Below are 14,027 nucleotides of genomic sequence, written 5' to 3'. Positions count from 1 at the left end.
CATTGGCCCCTTAAGAGCAAGCGGTCGGTTTTCAAACCGATGGAATCTTAAGTGTCCCATAACACTCTGTTTAATGAAGGATGACAGGCAGCACTCGGGCCGCGCGGCCAGGCAGACAATACCTGCCTGGTGGATGGACCGGGGATAAGCAACATTTCAGATGTCCATGAGGCCGAGACTAGCAGACTTAGATAAACAGCGCTGAGGTTTTAATGGAGATCTCACATGTCAGAGAGTAGTACCTCGCTGTCTGTCAACAGTCAGGTGAGGCGGGGGGGGGGGGTTGTTCTGTGGCCAAGTACCGTCTTGGATGGATTTGTTAGAAATCGGCTGTGGTTTGGTGATTTATAACAGTGTTTTTCCGCTCAGGAGTGGCTCAAAGGAACAAGCAAAACCCTGAAAATGTTGCCTTGAAATAAATGCTGAAACCTAATCCACAGTGTAGATTTCAGATTTTAAGAAGAAAATAAGGCTAGGGGGGTCCAACATTCTAAACGTGAACTTCATAATGGTAAAAGAATAAGTAATACAAAAAACTAAGACTGCTTTAGTATTTAGTATAATACTGCCACGTATTCCTATTCTGGCTGAACCCAAATACATTTTTTATTTATTTATCTATACTAAAAGTATATTTTAGTACATTAACCATTATTAAGTATGTTAAAAGTATATTTTTAGTACATTAAGTATGTTAAAAGTACATTTCTACCCATATGTCTATATTAGTGAATGCCTATATTACTACCTACTATTATATCTATACTACTATGCTTATATTACTACCTAGTACCTACTATGCTAATCTGTCTATACTACTATGCCTATATTACTACCTACTATGCTAATATGTCTATATACTACTATGCCTATATTACTACCTACTATGCTAATATGTCTATACCACTATGCCTATATTACTACCTACTATGCTAATATGTTTATTATACTACTATGCCTATATTACTACCTACTATGCTAATATGTCTATACTACTATACACTCGAGAGTGTAGCACTCAAGTTCGACACTGACAAACAATGCTACCTACCCTTGGCTGCCAGGGTAGTGCCAGGAAGTACCCTTCCTGCTGACTTGTTTACAGAAAGCTGGCTTGGGATAAGAGCGTCAGCTAAATGACTAAATGTAGACGTAGATGGTGTGGAAAACAACCGGTCGTACTGTGGAGGTCTGTTGTTTCAGTGCTCAGGGTGTCGGATACACAGCTGATAAGATGGACATAGCTCAAATTCTACCGCGAAAATTGCGCTGAGAAATCCTGGCTTGGGTTGGCTTTAAGTGGAATGCAGGGAAGTATGTTGTTCCACAGGGAGTGAGTGTGGAGGGGAGAGGGGAGAAGCTGATTCCTTGGCCCGAACGGGTCAATTCGAAGAATGCTTGACTGGAATCGAAAGTATCTCCTCTTTAGAGTGGCTTCGGTTGGATAGCAGACCGCTCCAATAATCATTCCAGAGCAGTCAAAGTCAAGGCCAAACCTGCCAGGCTAATGGATTGAGAGCGTCATATTTCACACTAGATGGCTAGTGTTGCTATTGAATTAACCGGCCGTGTAAATCGAACGTCTCTCGACCATAACAGGTAGGGGGATCGAGATTATGAACTAGCTGAGAAGAATGAGCTTTGACAGAAAATACCACTTTTAATATGGTTAGGTTGACTTTGAGTTTCAGCCAGCGAAGCATGGCACAGATGTGGTCCGTTAATCGAATCAGTGTTATTGCTGAGGGAGGCCTTCATTTAACCTCATCACCTTCTTCCCTTCGGTGAGAGGTTAGGGCGAGATAGATCATTTAAGGACAGATTATATGAAAATAGGGATGCATCGATCACAGTGAATTTTGGGCCAAAACCAGGTTCCTCTCACGGGTGACGTATGTTCTGGCTGCTCTCGGGTCTCCAGGCTTTGCTGCAGCTCTAGGAAAATTAATGGACTATTAATAGATCTCTCCCAACTTTGTCTGTGGTTCATGCAGCTGTGCTCCTGTGAACAAAGCCTTCTAAGTTGAACACTATTATACACTACTATTTATGCAGGTGTTTATACACCTGCATACAATATAACCCATATACTGTAACTCTGTTCCTATCCCTTACATATACTAATACTAGTTATACCACTGTATGACTTACAGTACTACCATATAGTGTATCATAGTGTATACCTGTATCACTGTACATACTAATACTATAACACTGTATACACTGTACATCTGATTAGCACTATTACTCAGTAGTACTCATTTATATATTTTATATCCAGTTTAATCACCTGCACGTTGTATATTACTGTTGCACTTTACTGTTACATTTGCACTCTGGTTGGATACCAAACTTATTTCCGTTGTACTTGTGCTGTATGATGACAATACATTTGAATCTCCCCCTCAATATTGAGAAGAGGTAAACTTGTCCCCCTCAAAGAATATAGCTAATATGAAAGACAACCCCCTCCCCAAAAGAGGTCAAATATATATATTGTATAAAATATGAGACCTGTAAGAGTATGAGTAGCCTAATCTTCAAAGATGTGATTTCTTGTGACATGTACAAGATTCTGAACAAAAAAACCAACTCAAAACACGTGTGATATGTTTTGAATTGTGCAGAAACAATACAGGAGAATAAATATTTGAAAGCAATATAGAACGCCTGAGAGCCTTTTACTGCATTATATTCCATTATGTTTGTGTCAGTGGGTACCATAAATTGATTCGGAAAAGGCACAAATTGGTTCATAAAAGTACACAAAATTAAATGTAGCAGGAAATGTGTTTAATGTTTAATGCTCAGAATTTCCTGGGGAAGGACACCCAGACCCCTGTTTAAAGGAACACGCGAACATTTGGGGAAATTAGCTTATCATCTTCTCCAGAGAGAGACAAGAAGATAGACACCAGTTTCTCTGAATGGATGGAAGCGGACATGGCCAGTTAGCCTAGGCATTGTCCAACTAACACCTCTCCCGAAGGCTAACCGGCACTGTCCGCTTCCATTCATTGTGCTAAGCTAGGCTAGCATGCAGCCAGTTAGCTTTCTACTGAACGCACAGAGAGGAAACTGGTATCTATCTTCTTGTCTCTCTCTTCCTTAAGCAGTCCTGACCTACCTCTTCGTCCTCCTTCCCCTTCTTCCCTTTGCTCTTTTTTCTCTTGTCCTTCTTCTTGTCTTTCCCGCCTTTCGTCTCTTTCACTCCTTTCTTCTTCCTCCTCTTCTCCCTCTCCTCCTCTCTGGCGGCGAGCTCAGCGGCTACCTGTGGCACACGACGAGATGTGAGACACTGACGCCAATACAGCACAAGATGTGAGACACTGACGCCATTACAGCACCAAGATGTGAGACACTGACGCCATTACAGCACCAAGATGTGAGACACTGACGCCATTACAGCACCAAGATGTGAGACACTGACGCCATTACAGCACCAAGATGTGAGACACTGACGCCATTACAGCACCAAGATGTGAGACACTGACGGCGCCATTACAGCACCAGGATGTGAGACACTGATGCCATTACAGCACAAAGAAAGATGTGAGGCACTGACGCCATTACAGCACCAAGCAAGATGTGAGACACTGATGCCATTACAGCACCAAGCAAGATGTGAGACACTGACGCCATTACAGCACAAGATGTGAGACACTGACGCCATTACAGCACCAAGCAAGATGTGAGACACTGACACCATTACAGCACAAGATGTGAGACACTGACGCCATTACAGCACCAAACAAGATGTGAGACACTGACGCCATTACAGCACCAAGCAAGATGTGAGACACGGACGCCATTACAGCACCAAGCAAGATGTGAGACACGGACGCCATTACAGCACCAAGCAAGATGTGAGACACTGACACCATTACAGTACCAAGATGTGAGACACTGACGCCATTACAGCACCAAGATGTGAGACACTGATGCCATTACAACCCAAAAGTCTGTCCCCTCAGACGATGAATCAGTCGGTTTGGTCTTAGTCGACAAAGACCAAGTAACGCGTTACTGTAATTGTATTACTTTCCCAGTATAACGAGTAAAGTAAGGCTTACAATTTCCAAAATAGTTAGATTACGCTTGTACGTGATTATACAAGCTGGCAGGTCAGAGCAAGGTCACGTCAGCTACTAGCCAAAAAGCAGCAGGAAGATGGGTAACGTTACACGTTCAATAGCTGTCTGTTGTAAACTATGTGGGGGGAGCAAAGAGTTTGCAACAGTGGAAAGATACAACATCTAATTTGATGAAGCATCTGACACTGCAGCACGACGATTTGAAACTTGACGCATAAAAAACAAGACGCTGACAGGGAAGCCTCTACCAGTGCCAGTGATGGAGGTAAACAAAACTACAGAAACTGGGCAACACATGCTCAATGGCTGCCATACACTGCCACCAGGCACACGTCACAATGGCTGAATGGCTCAGGAGACAGGGATTGTTGATATGATGGCCTTGATGTCAGAGACCCGATTGGGAATTTGGCCAGGAACGCCGGGCAACCCCCTACTCTTTGTGATCGGCGTCCTGGGTTCTTTAACGACCGAGATTCAGTCAGTCAGGACCTCGGTTTAGTGTCTCATCAAGCAGCCAACAGAGAAAGATGTTTTCTGGCTACCTGGAGAGAGATTATGCGGTAATTTGAAGGCCACACTCCCTTCTCACACTCTGGACCGCTAACAACAGAAGCTGAACAGGTTGTACATTACTTTTTTGGAAAGGGGTGGTAATCGAAAGTAGCGAGTAGTGTAACTAGTAACGTAACTAATTACTTTGATACAAAGAAATCAGTAAAGTAATTTTGATGACTTTTTAAAGGAGTAATCAGTAGTAATAAGTAACTTATTACACTTCCTGAGTAACTTGCTCAACATGATTATTATTTAGTTTCCTTGTTGAATTAGTTATTTCCTGAAAAGATTATAAGAACACTTTTTAAGCACTAAATTGAAAACAGTTGGGAAACTACGGATTTCTTAAAGGAACACGCAAGATTTGGGGAAATTAGCGTATCGTCTTCTCCAGAGAGAGACAATAAGATAGATACCAGTTTCCTCTCTGTGCGTTCAGTAGAAAGCTATCTGGCTGCACGTTAGCCTAGCTTAGCACAATAAAACTGGTATCTATCTTCTTGTCTCTCTCTGGAGAAGATGATACACTAATTTCCCAAAATGTTGCCGTGTTCCTTTACAGGAACAAGCCAACATTATGGGAAAGGCACTTACCATCTTCTCCAGAGTCAGACAAGAGAAGATACCAGTTTCCTCTTTGTGCGTTCAGTAGAAATCTATCCGACTGCAAGCTAGGCTAGCTTAGCACAAATGAATGGAAGTGGATACAGACCAGCTAGTCAAGCTGTCAAAAACACCTCTCTGGGAGTTTTAAACTAGACTAGTGTTCCATATCCGTTTACATTCATTTGTGCTAAGCAGCCGGATAGCTTTCTATTGAACGCACAAGAGAGGGAATTGGAATCTTCTTGTCTGACTCTGGAGAAGACGGTAAGCACCTATAGCTCTTTCAAAAGTCTTAAATCAGACCTGTACACATTGATATAAACTATGTGAGGCTGTCTTAATGATGATCGATGTTTATATTTTCCCAGATGTAGGCTATAATTTATGTACTATGTTTTCTATGTATATTTTTCCAGATGTTTTTATATTTGCCATGTCTAACCTTTTTATCCACTAGGAGCAGCCTTTAACTCCTGGCAGGCGGACTGACTCTGGAAACTATAGCCTCTGGCTATAATTGGTTTGGTGCATTTACATTCTATGAATTGTTCATCAATGTGCTTGTCCCTCTTAAACAAATAAAATAAATGAAATGAAACATGTCGAGGACGGGCCTAGCATGAATAAGTCTACGTCGGTGGTCTGTGTGTATTCTATTGTGTTATGCAGCAGATAAGATAAACTACCTGCTCAGGTGTCTTCTGGGCGAATATGGAAGCCGATCCTCCGTCCTCCGCGTTGGGAAAGTCTGGGAACTTCCCCGTGGCGTCCCTGGAGGCGGACAAAGAGCATTCCTTCATCCTCGCCAACTATCATCCAGCTACGGACGACATATTTCCTACATGTCATACGATGTTATTATGACACGCCGTCACATTATTCTCCACGTTTTTCCGCATGTCTTTAAAGGCCCGATCCGTGATTTTCTTTGTTTACCATATAAACGCGAGGTATATTCACGTACATTCTTTTTATTCAATTAACATTTTTACTTCTCCACTGTACTATAATTCTATGCCCTGTGCCATGTCTTCTACTACCTGTACCTCCCCTCCCCCCTCCCCCATGCTGCTATGATGCCTGAATTTCCCCCAAGGGGATCAATAAAGGAATATCTTATCTTATGTTATCTTATCAAGACCAGTCAATCTATAGACTAAAATCATTCTTATAATATTTTTTTTGCCTATACCCCCGTTTGTTTACATTTGAATCACTGATTGGGCCTTTAACCAGGCCCAACCAGGTCACGTTTCCAATTACACAACCCCCGGTGAAACGCAAACGAAGGAGGGGGACAGCCAGTCCTCGGGGGCGACGGTTACATGACGTAAGACCTCAATTAGCTGTGAAAGCTCTGAAACCCCTGTCATGGCGACTAATTAAGAAGTCGCCGAGCGGCAACAATAGCTCCCTTATACTCTCCCGGGCTCCTATTATCCTCTTGAAAAAAAAACTAAAAAAAGGACCCGACCCCGTAGGTGTGAAAAGTCCCTGACTTCGCTCCTAATCCGCCGTGCGCTCCCCCCCCCCCCCCCCATCCGGCCCCAGAACAGGGAGCCTCTCGCCCACTGGGATCTGAACCCGCCGGGCTGTGACCTCTTGTCCGTCACGCCGCTTTACGTTATTGTCTGTGGCTGAGCCCTGGGGTCAGGGGGTGGGGGGATGGGGGGAGCTGAATGTGTAGGCCAGGGCCATTGTGGTCCCCCCCCCTGCGGGGGTCTCTCTCATCCACTGACACAACAGCGTGGATGACTTACGACCATTGCTGACCCCTCGCTGTTCCTTTTATACTGGGCAGCACCCACTGGTGGCCGACCGTAAATCAGTCAGGAATGCTCTGATAATAGGCTACCGGCTGCTGCAGCGCCGGGCCACCACCACCACCACCGCCGCGCTCGTTTCCTCCCCGCGGCCCACCGAACTGGAGGCTCCGGACCCTCCTCCTAATGACAACTGGACCTTCTCTCTCCCCGCCTCTGTCCCGCTCCGTCCACCCTTTTCAACTCGGAACAAATCCCTGACGCCGCACACGGACGCACACACAATAACATTCCAAACCACTCCATGAGAGAAAGGCCACACAATGTTAGTGCAAAGACTCTTTAGTTTCTGAATCCCGGAGAGACTGCAGAGCTTTAGAGCTGTTCTCCTTCTTCCCCCTGTGTGTATTCTCACCTGTATTCAGAAAGTAGGAATGTTTAGCCTCATCCGGACCCCTGACGTATTTGGTGCACTGAATCCAGCAGAGATTTAAGAGCTTTAGTCCAAAGTAGGACACTGGAGCACACGGATTAAAGGCAATCAATTTATTTACAACTAAAGTTTCGACGCAGCATCAGTTGATTCTGATGAAGACGCACACCCTGCGTCGAAACGTTAGTCGTAAATAAAGTTGATTGCCTTTAATCCGTGTGCTCCAGTGTTCTACTTTGGACTAATCTCTCCTGAATACGATCAGTTGTCCAGATGATGGCAAAACATTTCTACTTTCTGAATACCGGTGAGAATACACACGGGGAAGGAAGGAGGATGGGGCAAATGACATAACGAATCCACCGACTTACTTCCTAAGGGCCACAAGGGGGTTAGCCTCTTAACACGCGGGCAGAAAAGTGGCCATTTTTGTTTTTGTTTTTAAGGACTGCATACCTTTTTTGCAAACCAAAGTACTATACTTTATACTTATAGCACATGCATAAGCCTGGTCTCAATTGAAAGATAACATTCTGAAGTTTATGATACCATAAAGAGAGATCACTCTTAGTGCTAATGAAATAGAGTAACATAGGTCTGAACTTGAGTTGTAGAAAAACTTGTTGCTCAAGTGTTTCTGTAGTAGTTAGTATTCCAGAAGTAGTATTTCCCCAGAAATTCATATGGCTTAAAAAACTCCCGAGATCCATAGCCTGAAGCCTTATGTAGTACATGTCCAAATTTCATAAAGATCCGTTTAAAACTGTGTACAAAAGAAAAGCTCAGTTTTCTCATAGACTTCAATTCATTCAGCGGTTTTTCTCGTACTGTCTTCGCTCGTGAGTTCTTCACCTAGATCCCTGATTCGTACATCCCCAGGTGGGGTATCATTGGAAAGCCACACTCATTGGCTACAACTCTCCACAATCATTTTCGAGTTCGCCAAATGATTGACGGAACTAGAGCCCCAAGAGTCGGGAGTGGTATTTTTCACAATACCGTGTACTTTGCACAAGCCTCAAATATTGGCATGTAACTCGAGAACCGCTGAACGGATTTTGTCACCTGAAAGGGCTATCGACAGGCAACAAATGGGGCTTTAATTCGATAAATATATTGTATTACAAAATATGCACAACCGAGCCACTAGTGGTCGCCAAAATGCCGGTGGGCTTTTGCAGGTTAAGAGGCTTTAGACGAGATACACTGTGCAGACTGCAGGGCCAATTAAAGGAACCCGCCAATATTTGGGGAAATTAGCTTACTGTCTTCTCTAGCGAGAGACAAGAAGATAGATACCAGTTTCCTCTCTGTGCGTTCAGTAGAAAGCTATCTGGCTGCATGTTAACAATGAATGGAAGCGGACAGTGCAGGTTAGCCTAGGCATTGTCCAACTAACACCTCTCCCGAAGGCTAACCGGCACTGTCCGCTTCCATTCATTGCGCTAAGCTAGGCTAACGTGCAGCCAGATAGCTTTCTACTGAACGAGAGGAAACTGGTATCTATCTTCTTGTCTCTCTCTGGAGAAGACGATAAGCTAATTTCCCAAAATGTTGGCGTGTTCCTTTAAGACTTTGGACGCCAGACCCCGATGATAGTCGGGTTAACTCGCCAAAGCTTGGGCGCCAAACCCGAGTATAGTCGGGTTTTCATCGTTATTTCTTTTATTCGATATTTCCATTCATCACAGGCACACGGACATCTGGGTTAACATCGTTTTCTGGGATTATACAGGATCACTCTAAAACTATACTTATATTCACCACGGTATAACACGGGAACGTATGGATGGAAAAATGTATTCTTTTTCTCATATTGAACGATAGATAGTTGATGTCAAATGGGCCATAGTATTGTATCCATAGCTATAATATAGAATATAGTTATAGCCCTGCAAACACCGCCACGTATATTCTTATACTTTAGAGCGTCGGCCTTTTAACAACACATCACACATACCGCTCCGGCGTCCAGAGTGTTAAGAGGACCCCCCCCCCCCGGACTCCTGACCCGCCCCGTCCTCACCTGCACTCGATGAACCACTGTCGGATCTGGTCCTGGAGGGTCTCCTTGATGTCGGGCCCCTCGACGGAGCGCACCGACTCCTTGACGCTGAGCAGGGCTCTCTGGTACTCCACCTCGTTCTCCTCCTGGACCAGCCGGCGCTCCGCCTCCACCCGCCGGGCCTGCAGCCGGGCCTGGCTGGGTCTGGGCTGCTCCGCGGGTACCTGAGGGGGGGGGGGGGGCGAACCGAGGGGAAACCATTTGCCTCAGAACGTCTCAAGACTCATTTTTCAAAGGGGAATGCATTCCTTTCCTGTATCTTGACAGATATTTTGATCAAGCCGGTTTAATGATTTGTTTTAGCAGCTAGGTTTACATAAATATAATATGATAAAAAAAAATATTTGCACAGAGGTTGTATGTTTTTGAGAATAACTTTGTATGTTATTACACAATGAATTAACTGTCAATGTATTTCTTCTTTTTGTTACGGCTACTTTTTAGAAACAGGCCCAGTCGGTCGGTCGGTTACATAACTTAAAATGAATTAATCGCACACAATCATGAAATCATCAGCTAATCAAAACATATCCCTTGGCTGGTGGGTGGGATTTCCCTTTTGGATGACTGGTGGACGCTTGGCTTCTCTGACTCCAACCACATCTGTTAAGCCGCAAGTACACATTCTTTAGCAGGGGGGAGTATTTGTTTTGTACAAGATTAATTCTAACCTAGATTGTTCCTGGTTTCTGTAATCATGTGAAAAGTAGTGCCGGTGGCGAGGCCAAATAAGGATGTGGCAAACATGTGTGTATCACACACCTGGCCAATTAACGTGTGTTGAGGAGGCGTCACCATGACGACGACGACGGCGACGACACAACACCGTCTCCTACCTGAGGCTGACACACTGATTGGCCTGACGGAACTAGGCGTTTATGACCGAAAGGGAGAATAGACCTGCACCTTTCTTAAAGGCACACACACACGCGCACGCACGCACGCGCACACGCACGCACGCACGGCCACACACACACACGCACACACACACACGCACGCACGCACGCACACACACACACGCACGCACGCACGCACGCACACGCACGCACGCACGCACGCACACACGCACGCACACACACACGCACACACACACGCAGCATCTTACCATTCCCAGAAATATCAGTTCCTCCTGACGCTCCCTCCTCGTCTTCTTCCTCTGACTATAGCCCCGCCACACCTGGAAGACACCACAGTCACTCACCTGAGGCCCTGTGTGTGTATGTGTATGTGTGTGCGCGTTATCCCAAATAACTTGAATAATTGGTCAATTTAGATAAATTTATGTAAACTTTGTGTGTTTGGGGGGCGTCTGGGTGGTGTAGAGGTCTAAGCCCTCGCCTGCCACCACAGAGACACAGGTTCAATTCCCGGCAGCGATACCTACGAACACTATTGTCAGTGTTCGCGGGTGGGAAGCCGGTGGGGTGTGAGTCCTGGTCGTTACAATAGCGACTCCTACTGGTCGGTCGATGCGCCTGTTCAGCAAGAGGGGATCTGGGGGAAACCGACAGTAGGGCAGCATGTGGTGGTCTACACCCTCCCCAGACCGACAGTAGGGCAGCATGTGGTAGTCTACACCCTCCCCAGACCAACAGTAGGGCAGCATGTGGTGGTCTACACCCTCCCCAGACCAACAGTAGGGCAGCATGTGGTGGTCTATACCCTCCTCAGACCGACAGTAGGGCAGCATGTGGTAGTCTACACCCTCCTCCCAGACCGATAGTAGGGCAGCATGTGGTGGTCTACACCCTCCTCCCAGACCGATAGTAGGGCAGCATGTGGTAGTCTACACCCTCTCCAGACTGACAGTAGGGCAGCATGTGGTGGTCTATACCCTCCTCCCAGACCGATAGTAGGGCAGCATGTTGTAGTCTACACCCTCCCCAGACCGACAGTAGGGCAGCATGTGGTAGTCTACACCCTCCCCAGACCGACAGTAGGGCAGCATGTGGTAGTCTACACCACCCCAGAACGACAGTAGGGCAGCATGTGGTAGTCTACACCACCCCAGAACGACAGTAGGGCAGCATGTGGTAGTCTATGCCCTCCCCAGACCGACAGTAGGGCAGCATGTGGTAGTCTACACCCTCCCCAGACCGACAGTAGGGCAGCGCAACGACCAGGGGGAATTGGCATAACGACAAAAATTGGGGCGATTTCTTTTGAAGGCAATTTTTTTTATTTGATATAAAAAATTTGTCTGTGCGTGTGTGTGGGGATGCATGTGTGTGTGTGTGTGTGTGTGTGTGGGGGGGGATGCATGTGTGTGTGTGTGTGTGTGCGTGCGTGTGTGTGTGTTGTACAAAACCCAGGAGTCAGTTCCAACTCACTGTAACATCAGACCGTGTTTTGTACGGTAACAGGCCCCCTCTGCCCACTCATGTGAGGAGCTGTGATGTCATAGGCGTGTGAGGAGCCTGACACGTTTCACTATGAAATGAACTTTACCACAGAGGGCAGTAAAAGTCTAGTAGTGTATTGATGTATTTTATCAGCTCGACCAGAAAAAAAAGCACATTCCAGTCTTAAGAAGCGGTCAAACAAGTTGATTCACAGTTTTAATAATGTAGCAAGGGGTCGTGATTCCTCGTGGCCCTCATGTTGACGCAGAGCCTTTCGATGAACCGCACGAAGACAGGCGATGGAGGAGCAACCAAACGAGCCGCGCAGATAACTTGGCCGTCCCCCGCTATGTGCCCGGGCATGCGCTCCATATCTCCAGGCCTTTAAAGTGCGACAAAGTTATCTCTCGGTGTCATCGCTGCGCGGCCTACTACTCTTCCGTGACCGTAGCCCATTCATCTTCTCACAACGCGCGTCAGAAACCCCTCTGCGGATCAGATTACCAGATTAGCGAAGGTCATGGAAACTAACACCTGAAATCCCGGCTCACTTTCCCCTCTGCTCTCTCGTCGCGCCCAGCGCTACTACCCCTTCCCCCCCCCCGGGGGGCCCAACAGCCTGCGGGCACGGCGATTTCACAATAGGGGACGGGCGCGGCTCATGTGACACGTGTTCTCTGGGGTTGAGCGATGAGGCACGGCTGAGGTGGGGCGGTGCCAAGTAATTAAGAGGTTACCGTGCGCTGTGCCAACATGTAGGTTCACACTAGGATCAGACCTCTCCGGTCCTTCGCGCAGTGTTTTGGGTTCGGAAACGCATCGATGGATGGGCTACCGATGGGGTACATATTCAGGAATGAGATGGTAAATATAGACTTGAGCTGAAACAAGCATACATTTACATGACCTTTCAAATGAAGACCCAGATAAATCTGTTTTAGGTTTTCAGATGAATAGACTTTTCAAACCTACTTATCCAAAGATGTGACATTGGAGTACATTCATAGTTAAAGATAGTAGAGGTTCAGTACTTTTGATTGATCTATATATATATATATCCTGGGTACCTGACAGAGCAGCCATCTAGTGGAAGGAACATTATAACAGCTGGTGGTGGTGAGTGATAGATTACACAGATATACAGGGAGTTTATGGCTCTGTAAATAAAAATATACCAAAGCTGCCGTCTCCTTAGGCTTAATGAAGACCCGGAAACCAAATCATAGAGTACACAGTGATGAGTTGGATATAAAAATGTACAGAACTGTGATACAGTGTGACCTATGTATTTACCATGTGGAGAAATAAATTAAAAGAAATATTACATTTTCGTTTTCTAAGCAGATATATACTCTGAACAATTTTGTGCGGAACAACTGCTGCGTATTGTTCCAAGTATATCTGCTTAGAGAACAAAAGAAAATGTAATATTTATCTTTTTTTTATGTGGTAAATACACAGGTCACAACTTGTTTACAGGAAAGTTTTGGAGTTATATTTGGAGTGTATTTCGTGACTGTTGGGAACTAGGCTACACTGGCACACCTACTTCCAGTGAATGACGCTAAGCTAGGCTAACGGTGCGGCTGTTCCCTAAGCCTAATGCATGCACGGAGAAGAAAAGGGTATCTGCTTGTCTAACTCCAGGGTAGATGGCAAATGAGCTCATTTCCCAAAAGGTTGGTGTGTTCTTTTAAGAACGAACATATACTGTACAAGTGATTTCCTAACTACTAAATTAAGACAGGCCCTATTTCCATAATAAAAACTCAGCCTAGCCCAAATACACAAGTACTCTTTAAATTGAGTATATGAATGCCATCATTATTTGAGATCTTGGAGCAAGCTCTGGAAAAGATCATGAATTTGGTTTTCAGCTTCCTACAATGAGGCCTGCAGCTGTTCACAGGCAGTCTGGAGCTCACTAACACCCCGTGTCAGAGAAGAGGCAACTGAGTAGAGACTATTGTATAATTTGCCTAAAGATGCACTGTAAGCATGTCCTTCCCAATGGTATTTATAAAAACAGAAACCGAGCCAGCGGCTAAAACTGATCCTTGGGGGACTCCCTTAGTGATCTCCATGAAGCATGAAGGAGCACGTTCAGTGCCACACTGAACGGCACAGGAAGTCCTTCATTCCGACAGCCATCAGACTATATAACGC

At 45.6% G+C, this 14,027-nt stretch overlaps 1 pseudogene across 1 annotated transcript in view; it reads right to left on the bottom strand.

Moving 5' to 3' along the window:
- LOC311224273 (dynein regulatory complex protein 11-like) overlaps positions 1 to 14,027 on the bottom strand; it is a 140,858-nt pseudogene that overhangs the window by 108,640 nt on the left and 18,191 nt on the right. The window contains exons 5-8 of the transcript in view: positions 10,625 to 10,696; positions 9,481 to 9,683; positions 5,945 to 6,029; positions 3,128 to 3,271 (exon numbers count right to left, since the gene is read on the bottom strand). The product of the transcript in view is annotated as a dynein regulatory complex protein 11-like (transcript). The remainder of the gene's footprint in view (positions 1 to 3,127; positions 3,272 to 5,944; positions 6,030 to 9,480; positions 9,684 to 10,624; positions 10,697 to 14,027) is intronic.

This window comes from Notolepis coatsorum (genome assembly GCF_963971535.1).
Source record: "Notolepis coatsorum genome assembly, chromosome: 1".
Lineage (NCBI taxonomy): Eukaryota > Metazoa > Chordata > Actinopteri > Aulopiformes > Paralepididae > Notolepis > Notolepis coatsorum.
This window is presented reverse-complemented; position numbering and strand designations above follow the sequence as displayed.